This window comes from Lygodium microphyllum, chromosome 1, assembly GCF_053477565.2.
Source record: "Lygodium microphyllum isolate KBCC chromosome 1, Lygodium_microphyllum_v1.1.10, whole genome shotgun sequence".
In the NCBI taxonomy this organism is placed as follows: Eukaryota; Viridiplantae; Streptophyta; class Polypodiopsida; order Schizaeales; family Lygodiaceae; genus Lygodium; species Lygodium microphyllum.
The window spans coordinates 56,235,006-56,249,528 of record NC_141135.1 but is presented as its reverse complement, the minus strand read 5'-3'; positions in this window follow the sequence as shown (position 1 = coordinate 56,249,528).

The window sequence follows — 14,523 nt, the reverse complement described above, 5'->3', positions numbered from 1 at the left end:
GTGTAATGTCAAAGTCATAGTTCTACAATGGCTTCCTACTACAAACAATGAATTATAAAAAAAGATATTTTGAGTTGCAAGTTGACTTGCAGAGTTATTATCATAGATCAAATAACCTATTCTTCATGCCAAACATGCATCTTGCTACTCAAACATTCCACATTCTGCCATTCATGCAAAGTTGATGGATATAGAGCTGTCAGTTAAACAAGATTGAATTAGAACAGTGCAAAGATTTTTAGAAACAACTCTGATGCAAAAGAATAAACAATGATAAAATTTAAAAACTTACTATTTTGTTTATAATTTGCCATGTAGTTCTTGTCGTGTATAGAGATTTATTTGTGCGTATAAACATGTTGGATCAACACTTCTGTTATTGTACTTGTTCCATTGAACACTTTTCTGAACTCTAAAATTCTAGCTTTCCAATGTTTGCTAGGATTTGCAACATCCTTATGCCTGACCTTGAAACTCCCTTGAGTACTTAGGTGCATCAAAAATATAATCCAACTTATAGTACTTATCACAAATCCAATTACTAACACTATCTTTCCTATTGAAGACCTCCATTGCAAGTATGTTACTGATGTTTTTCCTCCATGAAGACATCTATAGTAACCAAATACAAAAGTTACCTATCAACGTGTGTATAATTTGCAAACGTTCTCTCCAAATGAAATGAAATTTAAATGGAGCAATTTAAAAAAAACATTGTTCCTGCAATTCTTTTCACAAAGAAGCCCAAAAATGTTGAACAAGAAGTTGACTTATAACAAGACCATTGTTCCTTCACTGACAAATTCCTAGAGTACAAAAACAAAAGAAATATCAAGTTAAAGCATACATATAACTTACAAAGGCTTTGTCCAAATGAGTTGAAACTTAACCATGGAGCAATAGAAAAAAGTTGCAACATACATGTGGCTCTCTTTGCAAAGAAGCCCAAAGATGCTGAAGAAGTTGAGTTTTTAAATAATCATTGTTTTCCACCCTTAAAGACTCTGGGAGTAGAAAAACAAAGGAAAATTGAGTATGCATATATCTTGTATACATTTTGTCCAAACGAGATAAAATTTAACCATGGAGCAGCAAAAAAACAAGATAACATACCTGTAACTTTGTTTACAAAGAAACCGTAAGATGTTGAAGAAGAAGTTGAGTGTTCAAAGAATCATTGTTCTTGGCTGTAAGAGACTCCTAGAGTACCAAAATAAAAGAAATTACATGTTAGAGAATGCACATAACTTGCACATGTTTTGTCCAAATGAGATAAAACTTTACCATAGAACATCCATGGAAAAGAACAATATACCTGTAAAGTTTTGTGAAGAAAATCTTAGGGCTTTGGTAGAACAAGCTCTGCTCTCATAAAACATGTGAAACTCACTCTATGTTTGTGTAGAGGAAATGAAATTTCACAAGGTTACAGATAGGGCAAGCAATAATGAGGATATAAGATTTCGTCAGGAAAGAAGAAGCGGGGAAAGAGATATGATAAATTTGAGATCCACCTAAGAAAGAGGGGAAAATTGAAAAGGGGAGAAATGAAAATTCAAACATTAAAAAAAAAGAAAATGAAAATTCAAGTCACAAACTTCTAAGAAGTGTCAGCATTGTATTCCCCACATTTTTCCTTATTTTATTGCTGAGGAAAGATTTGGGCCAAGATATGGCTAGAAGATCCATGCTACATGAATCTGGAATCCCAGCTCTCTCATTAGTTAGGCCTATATTTCTTTATTCACTCCTTAAGGGGGAAAAAAGAGAGTCCATATTTCTCCTAATGAGCATGTGTATCCTTAGGGTCCTAGCAACATGCTGTGAACCCGTACCTTAGCATTTCTAAAAGCACATTTTGAGGCATGATCAGCTGTATACTTCTCGCCATACTTGAAACAAAGCCCTTTTTCCTTTCTTTCTTTATACAAATCTATGGGAATGGACTTTGGACTTCCAAAGGCTAAAGCATTTTTCTTTTTGTTGTCCCCTTGCCTATTATCCATTGTTGGGTTGTTTGCTATCCTTAAATTACTTTGTGGTCTTGAGGCATTGAAAGTGGGGTATGTGGGGATCTTCGGAGTGCTGAATGGCATGTTACCACCACCATAACTTGCCCCAAACTATCCTGGCCTTACCGCACCTCTTTGCTATCCAAAATATGACTACATAAGTCCTCTTTTCTATCCAAAAACTGGCTGAGATGTCCGTCTCTACTGTCCATGCTGAAATGAAGCATCCCGATGATACTTGCGAGAGTATCTCTCAGCCAATTCAATAGCTTTGAACAAATCCGTTGGATTTTGAGCTGAAACATTAGCCGAGAGTTGGGGATCTAGCCCGTACACATACTTCTGTAACTTGACATCATCACTAATCGACTCAACATACATGGTAAGGTTGAGGAACTGATTTGTGTATTCTCTAACAGCAAGACCACACTGTTCAAGGCCATACCATTGGAGGGCAATATTTTCTTTCTCCACCGACGAGACAAATACTTGCACCATGAGTGCCTTGAACACTTCCCACGAGTTCACTTGCTAGTTTTCTCTTTTAATGTGCCTCCACCATGTATGTGCAAATCCTTCCAAGTGGATTGTTGCAAAATGGATATTTTAGTCATCACTACGGGGCAAGATGTCAAAATAATCCTCAAGCTTGGAGAGCCACTCTTTGAGTTCAGCTGAAGATGACGACTAACCATTGAATTTTGAGAAAATAATCTTGTCTCTTAACTCTCTTTCATGATTAGGTGGCTGTCCCATATATCCAAGCTGAGGCTGATCCATGTGGCTACCCAAAAATGAACCATTGTTAGAGAAATTTCTGCCAAAAGATGGATGAACTCGCATAGATGGCATGGGCCCTTGTGATGACTAAAAATTTCCCCTCATTGCATTGTTCATGGGCTCCTCTTGCCTATGTGAAGGCTCTCCCTATTCAAAAGTGCTGTTAGGGATGCCTACTCTCCCTAAAATGCCTTGGGAGTTCATATTTGCTTCATTCACTGAGGGACCAGTCACTCGTTTAGCACGCATACGCGATCTATCCTCATGATCATTTCCTTTCATTTGGAATTCCATCCACTTAGTGAGCTGGGTAGCAACGGTGGCCATAGTGGTCTTCATTTGATCAATGCTTTCCATCAATTCTCTATGCCTCTCATCATGCCTTGTCTCATGCGAACTGAGGGTGTTAGTGAGCATGCTGAGGCTTCCCACGTCATGAGAGTAATCTTCATCTTCCACCTCCTCAGGGTTATTTTCAGCCCTTTGGGCGCGTGCATCCCTTATTTCTTGCTGGAGGTCATCATTTGCCTTAGTTTTTCCCTTATTTCTTGCCATGGTTAGATGCAGTCCTGTTAGACCACTTGTCACTATTTGTCCCATAACTTGAGCTAGGAAGCTCCGATTGACCTACTGTTTTGTTCAAGTTGGAGCCAAGGGTTCCCTCTTCGAATTGAGGATAAGCACAGTGCTATAGGTTTAATACAAAAAATTCTGTAATAGCAAATCTGTGGCTGTTTTATGTAGTCCTAAACCCTGTTTGAGAGCTGTAGGGGATTGTTTTGGCTTGTAAGGGATGGGTAGTGCCCAACTAAAGTGTCAAACCAATAGGGGAGGTTGTTGAGGTCTGAAAACAGTTTTTGGATCCTGCTCTTCAGTGCTGGTACTCACTCTTTACCTCTGTAACTGACTGAAAAGGCTACAGCACCTTGTAGGAATTCAAGAGAGTTGAAATATGGTCCCCCATCTATTGTATATCTGCAACCACTTCTCCCATGGCACCATACATTGCTTCAGCATACGTACACATGGTCTACGCCATAACATCATTGATGAGCATGAAAATGAGCATTCCCATGTCTGTGTCACTCACATATGAGCATCATACACGCACTGTTTGTTGCATTCACTGTCATAATTGCATAGATGACTGCATGTGGCATTGATTCTCAATCATACATCATTGCAAGTACATCAGTGGTACATCAATATGACATATACATCAGTGGAATAATCCCAAGTACATGAATATGTCATAGATATCAATGGCATCATCATGGCATGCCAATTCTCACCGTCCCCAAAATATCCCTGCACCTGCAAATAAGTTCGGGCTTTGGATCACTAGGAGGTGGGCAAAGTTCCCCCCCCCCCCCCCCCCGGCTGGGTTGTGCACACCTTTAGGGTCTTTGATGGCAAGGGGAGGTCATCCCTCTTTTGTCTTGCCACCTTGCCTGGCATCGAGGTTTTTCCTCACCCAGAGTATACATGGTAGACATTTATTAATTAAACAATTAGCATGTTATGCATGGGAGCTTGGAAGTAATTCTTTTCATGAAGTGCATGGAATTGAGTTGGGAATAGAGAGAGGGCTTACCAAATAGTGACTCATTGCTATCTCACCTCATTTGCAATGGATTTCAGAGATTAGTTAATGCTCAAAAAATCATCACAAGTAAAGAGATTAGGGTGAGGCAACCAGTAAACAGTAGTGAGAATTTTCAACATAGAATGGACCATTTTGAATGCAAGGAAGCCTAAGAAAGGATGAAATTAAATTGGCAGCATATAAGCATTGAAACCTTCAATAAAATTCCTGATTGACTACTTGAATCTCTCCCAACAATAGGCTTTTTGGCTCAACAATAGGATGGAACTAAAAGAGAGTTCAAGAGTCAATTACCTCTTTGATAATGAAGAAGGACTGAGAATCATTGGCCAATGTCCCAAGATTTCTCTCCAATGCTGCAATTAGCTTCATGATGACAAGATTCAGCCAAGAATTGAGTCTTCAAGCTTGATACTTCAATGGAAGGAGGCGTTGAACTTCAGTAGGTCCATGCATGCTTGAAGGCCATAGAAGAAGAATTAATCTCCCAAAATTTAACCCCATAATGCCTTCCCATGCTCCAAACCTCTTCCAACCTGGTAGGCAAGCTCCACTGATGGCAAGGACTCCAATCTTTAAGCCTCGAGACCCAACCTTGAAGGGAACTTGAAGAATTTCAAGGTTCTTGGTCTATGGCTATGGCTGCCCCAAACGTCAGGTCTCCATTCTTGCTTCCATCTTCGAATGCGGGCTCCTTGATGCTTGCTTCTTCAAAGATCCTTGTAGGCACAAGCTCCTAGGCCCAAAAGAGGCAAAATCCTTTAGGATTTAGTGAGCTTTGAGTAGAATTTCATGATTGTCCATGGCGTGCACCTGTTAGAGGTTTAGGGATCAAGAGAGCTCAAGAAGGTGAGAAGGAGGCTTTATCCCTATCAAGAACACCTGCTAGAAGCTATAGAAGCAAGCCAAGATGGAGAAGAAGCTACAGATGACCCTGGTCTAATCAGGTTGCAGCCCCTAAATCTGTGCCAAAATTTATGGCTTGCTACCTGGGGAGAAAGGGAGGGTCAAAGCATTCACTGGATAGCTTGAAATGATGGTTAGGATCCCTGTGAAGCTCTAGAAGAGTGGTGAAGATCACTGGGGTTAGGGTAGAGAGGATCTATGCTATTTCTCCTCCATGGAAGCTTGTCAAGAGCTTGAGAATGAGGAGAGAGAAGAATCCATGTGAAAAGTAACCAATATTAAACTCTTTCTAACTCTTGTGACAAATGTTTTTAAAGATTTACCTTCAAATTTGGCCCAAAATGACCCACGAGATGCCAAATCCAGTCTTCTAGCCTCCAAACTTGGTCCAAGGACTCCATTAATGCTCCTGACTCTGCTGTCCTCCTAGTCCTTAACCTCTAGGTCATTCAGTAGTGCATGTCCCTGTGTACCTAATGCTTCTTGGATTTTTAAACTAAAAAGGATGGTGAGACTGAGCATGTAAGGTAATTAAATGGATCAAAACTACAGCTCTGATACCACTTGTCATGAAGAGGACAGGAGAGAGGGAGAAAAAGAAGAGAGAGTGTGTGCAAAAGAGAGGGAAAGACTGTAGGAAGAGAGAGAAAGAGAGTGATGAGGAGAGAGAAAGACTAGAAAAGGAGAGAGAAAGGAAGAAAGAGAGAGAAAGAAGCCATGAGAGGTTAGAGAAGGAGTTGAAGATGAAAGGAGACTTGTATTATAATCTGATGGTCAAAAATCAAGTCCCTAACACCTTATATACTAGCTAGTGTAGCTAGTATTTTCCCATTATTAAATCCCCCTCTCTTACAAATGTAACATCTCACAATGTACATCAGTGTAGTGTGGTTGAGCATAATCCTTATGTATCGCTTATGTCAGTCTACTTTACATACATCAATCATGCCTTCCAAATAACATTTGTATATGCGTGCTACTCCTCCTTTCCCTCTTTTTCCTACATGTGGTTGATATGCGCTATGAATTATGTATCTTGGGATATCCATAATTCTACGTGTCTCCCACTCCCACGTCTCAGCGAGGAACACAATGTCAGCATCACCAACCATAGAATTAATTCTTTCATCTTTGTGCCATGGAAAGAGAAGAATGAGAGAGTGATGGAAAGAGAAGAATGAGTGAGAAAACACAAGAGGGTGGAGAGAAAAAAAAAGAGGGTTTGTCGCAAAGAAATAGAATAAACATGAAAGATAACAAAGGAACGGGGAAAGAGATAGAGAGAGGGAGGGAGAGAGAAGAATGAGTGAGAAAACATGAGGGGATGGAGAGAAACAAAGAGAGGGGCAACAAAGAAAGAGAGAGAGAGAGAAAGAAAAAGAAGATGGAGAGAACATAAAACGAAGAGTGCAAAGAAAGGTGCAAAAAAAGGGGGAGAAAACTAAGACTTTAGTTCACGTTAATTTTATTGAGTTACAAGAGAGGAAATCTCTTCTCAAACAAATTAAGAAAGAAAAGGAGAATGAGAATAAAAACCAATTGTTTGTCATAATGTAGACAAAATGGAAAATGATGATGGTTGTGATGTTCAAGATCGTCAAGCGTATCTTAATCAGTGTATCTTGTGTCCTTGCTCTCAATGCAAGCTGGCAATCAGACAAAAGCATCGCTTGTCCATAGAACACGTAGGACATTTTGGCGAGTTTCAATCAGAGATCATTGATCATGCGATCTCAAACTTTGAGAAAATGGTAAGAAAAATGTGTATCCATCATGCCTTATATTCGCAAAATTGAATATCATATGCAAAAACATTAGAAATGGCCCTAAAATTTATGCAGAGAGGTGAGATCTCATCCCAAGGAGGAATGCACCTATTGCGGCCAGTTAGAAGAGTTTGTGGGTGTACCGTGGATGGAGTACCTAAGCCAATCCACCACTTAAAAGGCATGACCCAATCTCTACCGTGAATACAAGAGGAGATAGGTAGCATTTCAGACTTTCCTACAATCTTGGAGCCTGAGATGGAGGCAATGATCAATGCAATGATACTCGTGGATCCCGAGACATGTGATCCACTAAGAGAGGAAGAATCCATACCATTATATGATGGGTACCAATTTTCTCACCCTAAGGCATTGCTTGTACTCCTAAGTGTGCAAGCAAATTACAGGTGGAGCGATGTGAGTGTGACCAAGTTGTTCAAGTACCTTCTACGTACGCTTCGTTGATTTCTTTTCGGCACCACTATAAAAAACAATTGTGCTTTTTCAAGGTGTTTTATGATTTCTTTTTAGGTTGCTAAAGTAGCATATATTACCACTTGGAAACACCATGCTTGAGTCTCTTTATGATGCACGACATGTTTTGTGAAAGCTTGGCATGGACTACCACAACAACCATGCATGTGTTAATGATTGCGTGCTGTTTTGAGGAGAGTACGAGACTATGGAGACATATCCAAAGTGTGGTATTCATAGGTAACAATAGGACTTGCAAGGGCAAACCAACCCTCAGAAAGTTCTTAGACACTTTTCACTTATCCCCTATATACGTCACATTTTTCTTACATCGGGCGTGGCAAGCTTGACAACGTGACATGCGCAGAATAGATCCATAGATGAAGTTTAACGAATATCAGCAGATTCACACACATGGAGCCACGTTGACTTTACCTTTCCAAGATTTGCACGAGAGCCAAGGAATCTTCATCTTGGTCTTTCTATGGATGGCAAGAACCCTTTCGGTCTCTGCTCAACTTCTTATAGTGTGTGGCATATAGTCCTTGTTAAATAGAATATCCTACCCTAGCTTGCTACAAAGAAAGGACACCTGATCCTTAGCTTGCTCGTTCGTGGTGGCTATAAAGTCAAGAATATAGATGTCTATCTATGTCCATTAGTCAATGAGTTTAATATATTGTGGGAGGAAGGGATCACCATCAAAGATATGAGCAAGCATGATGGTCGACACTCTACTAATATACAAGCCATTCTCATGTGGACCATGCATGACCTTCCGAGATTCAAGGAGTTCTCAGGTAAGTAGGCTTCCATTCTCATTGGTCATATCTATCATACCTTGTTCAAGTTTTTGATCACTAAATAGAGGTGTTGGGACAGGTCTGGTTACCTCAGGTTATCATACATGTCCATTGTGTAGGCCATTGTTAGACTCCTGAAGGTCATGAACTATGAAGAAGATGGTATATCAAGGTCTATTTGGGATAGGTCTAGTTACCTCAAGTTATCATGCATATCCATTGTGTGAGCCACAGTTAGACTCCCGAAGGTCAGGAACCATGAAGAAGATGGTATATCAAGGACACGCCTCTTTCTTGCCAGAGGATCATGAGCTGAGGGAAGGTTTTCTTGGATGACCTCTAGCAGGAATGAACGCCCAAAGCTTGTATGAGTTGAAAATGGTCCACACGAAGTCACATCCAAATGGAATGTGATAGCTCTTGATTTTCTACGAGTTTCCGTATTGGACCCACTTGCAGATCAACCACTTATTGGATCCCATGCATATTTTCAAGAATGTGTTGTTGAGATGGCAAGCTCAACACGTGCAGACATTGATGATGGACCGCCTCACTAGATGAGTCTGCACATCTACACTTAGCACGTTGGTGGTCATTATGACACTCACATGGCCACGAACTTATCACTTATAATATTTAGTTTGTTACACCTACCTACAGCTAGCAAAGATATAGCGCCAGTCCATTAGTATAGTTGATTATACATTGTTTGACTTAGAAGGCGACTTTTCTTTATGTTGTATCTTATCTATACTTTGTGTGCATTGTATAGTGTGTGGAAGAAGAAGAAAAATCAGGAAGAAAAATTTTTGGCCTCCATCTCTCTCCTTGTGTTCTTGAGTGAGCTTCCTCTTGTGTATACAGTGTGTGTTTGGCATAGCAGATCAAGCAAGTCCCCCCACCACATGATTCTTAACATTACTATGAGACCACATCACAGGAAAGAGAGACACTGCAGGGGCATGAATGACTCTAAAGGAGGTAGGCAAGTTGGAGGCGCTTTGGCCATAGTCAAGTACTGATGGTCACTTGCAACTACCTTGCACTCCTTGGGTTTTGTCCACTAAAGAAGAGTGCATTGTGAAGAAAATTATCACGTCTATCTGCACTCTGAAAGGTATGATGTGTTCTCTAAGATCCGCTTTTTCTAATAATGACTAGCTATCAGGGCTAAAATCTCATGATTGGCATAAGATATGTCAAGTTTGTACTACAAATGGATTGTAAGTGGCCTACGTATTTTTCTATTTGGATTCTAGTCGATGTTCATAATGCTTCTTCATTTGTTTTTAGTACAATGGATCTCATAGAAGAAGATCAAGGCATCGTCTATTGAATCTAAAAGGTGGGGAACAGTGGAGACGCTCTGTCTCTTTGAGAAGTACCTTCCAACCAGCATGCTCATGATACAAATCCGCCTCCTGGTGCATCTTATAGATGAAGTGGAGATTGCGAGACCTGTCCATACATACACAATGGATGTTCTTCTTAGAGAACTTCATGAAAACCCTTAAAGGCTTTGTGCGACAACAAGCTTGGCCAAAAGGTAGCATGGATGAAGGTTGGTTGGTGTCTGAGGCATTAGTTCATATTTCATAGTGGCTACCAACGGTGGATTCAGACAACAGTATACTATGGTTCACTGAAGGAGGATGATAGACTAACCAGAGATGTGATTGTTGAAAATGGGGTAGAAAAAATCGGGAAGAAGCAGGATGGAATTGCGACATAGTATGCGCCATCGAACTGGTTTGATATCCCGAGGACATGGAGGAGGTGATGTGGTTTATGTCTATGCGTTGGTTACATGTCTTACGAAGGGGTGGAGGTCTCTATTGAGGAGTGGGAATGCTTGAGAAGATATAGTCCAAAAGTGATCACATGTTTTATAGGCTGTTATATCTAGATTTTATATGTGATAGCTAATCTAACCATTTCAATGTACAATATAAAATATACAGTGCGGTCTGGTCATGCGGTTGACATTTTTGCATCGAGTGCATCGACAAAATGCACTCCACAATGAATTGTGGCATCATGACAAATTTTAACCAAGAGATTCGATGGCGAGCCATGGATCCAAACACTATTATCGATGAGATGAAGTATTTTGGGAACTTGAAGTGTGTTATCACGGTGGATTACCATAGCTTCTCCATGATCATATTCGATATGCAGTGGTTCATTATTGGCGACGCCATAGAACAGTCGATAATGACGCCATCTGGATTTCTCAAAATAGATTCCGAAAAAATATGGATGGATCTGTGTGACACGTTTGTCTTGCCAGTGCATTATGAACAAGTGCATAAACTATTTTTAAAAATGTTATTATGATATGGTATATGTCACAAATGTTGAATCTCTCTATATTTGATTTTAAACAAGTAATTTTCTATCCAAACCCCCGACAACTTCAATCGTGGTATGTTGTGCCTTCAACTCTCCAAAGTGTGAGAGTGTATGATGAAAGCAATGTTTCTAGCGTATATGAGGACAATATGCACATGGAGGGGTCGATATTGCAAGGGGTGGAGGTCAGAGATAGCTTGGAGCATGTAGAGAAGGAAGAATCAAATAAGACTGGTAGAAATATGGGAGGCCAAGCATCCTTTGAGAATGAGGTGGACTCATCCTTTTGTGGTGACCTATCTATCAACTTTCCTGTGTATGCAGAGTTGTACCAATACTACAAGATATAGGTCTTATACTAACTTAAAAGTGATGAAAATGTTCATAAAGAAATTTACCCCTATCGCCGCAAAAAACGTCATTATTGGCGACGCCATAGAACAGTCGATATTAGCATCGTTATCAGCGTCGCTATTTGCATCGGTATCAGTGTCATTATTTGCAGTGGTATCAGTATGCGACACTGATATTTACAACGCTAATACCGATACAAATAGCAACGCTGATAACAACTCTTTGCAATGCATTTTGTGATGCTCATAGTAAATTTGCAATGTTAATAGTAACGGTAACATGGGAAAATTTTTTGTGCTAGGACAACAAGCTGCCTTGCCACATATAGCACTATGTGCTTTATTTGTGCCATCCAAAATAGTTTCAGTAATGTGTATAATGCTTGTGTAAATAAATACAAAGTGTACTTAAATCATAACACTGATACATGAAATAAATACATGATCGCGTAATGAAAGTGATCGGTACAATCCTGGCAAGATACTACTACTACATAAAAAATGTCTACACAGATCATGTGACAAAAAAAGAAGAGTATGTGAGCTCCAGGGATCCAAGGGTGAGCTATAGGTCCTGGCCATCTAAACCTTGTCTCCTTGCAAAGGAGCATCGAACCGACTCTGCAAAAAAAGAAACAACTACACATTAGTCCACAATACACTAATGCATTTTAATTAAACTTAGTAACTACAAACAAGAAAGATGAGTGACTTATAGGGCCGACACGCCACATTCATACAATCAGTCGATCAATGCAGTGAAACCATGCCTCTCTGCATATCGAGTCTCAAAGCCAGTGGGATTGTGGTTTGTAATGGAGTGTTGCAAAGAAAAAAAAATACAAATGTTAGAAACACGATTGTCAGTACAAAGGATATTGCAAAAAAATAAGCAAGCAGAACAAAAGAGAAACTTACAAAGTCCTCTAGATATGTCTTGTGATCGCCACTCCCAAGATGATGGACCACTCCGGCCTCTAGTCGTGCCCTCGTTGCCTCGTGCTATTGTCTCCAATGTCCTGGAGAATCTGTAGCCTTCTCTCTGAGTCGGCACCAGTCATTCGCATCCAGCCACTCAGGCTTTGAAGCCCCACTCTTGAGTATCTTGTGTGCATCTGATCGTTTGTGTCACATGTATGCATGCATGCACTCCATGATCTAGCCCGTAGAAAACCTATCTACTGCGGCTGGTACCAGAAACTCCTCATATAAGGATGCTACTATGTATTCCTTGCTCCCCTTCGGTATGTTCTTCCAATGATCCAAGACGCTCCGAAAAACTTGTTGGCACAACCCTCTCATACGAGCCATCACTCTTCTCCCCTCATCATTCATGATGATGGCTATTGTCCTATCATCCACAAGATAGGCATACCCTTCTGGGGTACGCCTAAGATGAATCCTACTTGCGACCACACTCTTGGGCATATCCCGGAGACCCATGTACATCTGGTGTACCTACGGGGATAGTTCTCTCGGAGTAGTACCGATAGGGGTGCCACCGGACGATTGAGCAAAAGCCGGCATGACTAGAGTAGACGTCCCCACAGGTGTGACAAATCATATGGGTGAGGCAACTTCAGCAGAAGGACCAGACGGAGACACTGTGTCGGTACCTCCATAGCAACCACTTGAGCCATGCTCTTTCGAACCGCCACGAGAGCATGGAGTAGCACCTGTATCCCAATCCGACTGTAAGCTCACTGCATCTAGATCTTCGCAGTATTCCCCTGAACCACTCCCTCCATCTGGCCCAAGTCTGGAGCTTCGACCTCATCTACTGGAAACTGAAGCATCAGAGCACGCCAAAGTAGATCTAATAGAACGGCTTGATTGTGTTCGAGATAGCTCCTGGTGTTAGAAATCAAGCTCACCGTCAGTGTGTCTTTATCTATGACGGACATCTATGATAGCTAGTGTGTGAAGCTGTCTACATGTGACTACATTAAATAAGTCGGGTTAGTAGTTAGTTAGTGACCTGACTAGAGTTAGTCTATCTAGTCTACACTTACACTAGGTCACTTTATCTTTGTATTGCGTGCGCTTTTCAGTTTAGAGTGTGGAACATGAATGAATGACCTTGAGAGCCTGAAGGCTCAAGAAAATGGAGTTTCCCTATCTCTCTCTCTCTCTCAACTTTTAACATGGTATCAGAGCCTTACTTGGTGGACCTCTTGGAGCAGGAGGGAGTGAAGATGATCTACAGTTAAAGACTTGTGTCATTTTTTCAAACAGGTTGAATGCCATTGTAAACTGAAGGTATGCACTGAGTGATTGCCTACTCTATGGGTCAAGCTACAGGTTGTGGCTTGTTTAGAGCCTTCTGAAGGGGGTATTGAGCACTAATGTGTGCTCCATCAGCATCAAACTCAGCAAATCGAGCTGCTGGAGTAGAGGACAGATCTGTGTGAACTGCGCGTGTTTGCTGCTATCAGTTGTTGGGCTACACTTCATCAAATGCTAGTGCATTTGGTCATCAAATGCTTGGTTAGGTCAGGTATTAAGTGCTTTGAGATGGCAAGAGGCAAATGCTTGACCTTGAGCTCTGACATGAGCTGAGATCAGAGTGGGCAGATCTGAAAAAAGGGGCAGTATTGCTGTATACACAATATACATGGTATATGCAACACATTGAAGAGCTTTGGAAGCTCTCTAACAAGCCCAGAAGCACTCTTGGAGCATAGGTATATACTGGAGGTCATATGTACCTGTTGTGATCCATTGCAAGCTGATTTTGGTAACTGAAATACTGAGATGTGGAGCATTTCAGACAGGCTGAAAACTATCATTTAATATGGATAGCAAGCATTTTTTCTTTACTAAAGCATAATGCGACATTTGGTGACATCTATGAGATGTATGTACTGACATGTGTATGTCAGAATGTTCATGGGTTGAGAAAAGCATTAAGTGCTACTGAATACTGAAATTTTTGGAGTTGAAGCAAATGCAATCTTGTCTTGTTGGCTGAGTACAAATTGCAGAAGTAATGTATGACTTTGCTCATTAGAGACAGACAGTCTATGGTCACTACGTAGTCATGCATTGACCTTGTCATACTGGAGCAAATGTATGATTTGGTTTGAAGACACTTTGAAGTAGTTTGGAGCTTGTTATGCTGAATTTTGGTTGACTGCAACCTGCAAACAAAACTATTGACACTTCTACTTGCTGATTATGCACTATTTCGTACTTCTATCCTCATATCTGGAGTGACATATGTACTTGCAGTCATCTGAGAAGACTTGGGACATATATGACATGTGTGCATGTTGTTTTTGGCACTGCATTGGTTTTCACTATGTATATTCGATGCTATGGCTATTCAAATCACTGGCTGTGAGTCTCCGAAGGATGCTTGGGATATACTCATGAGAAATTATGAAACCATGATACATGCACGGAATATCCAGTTGAAACAACAGTTCAATAATATGTCTAGAAATGGCAGGAGCATCCAGGTGTATACCA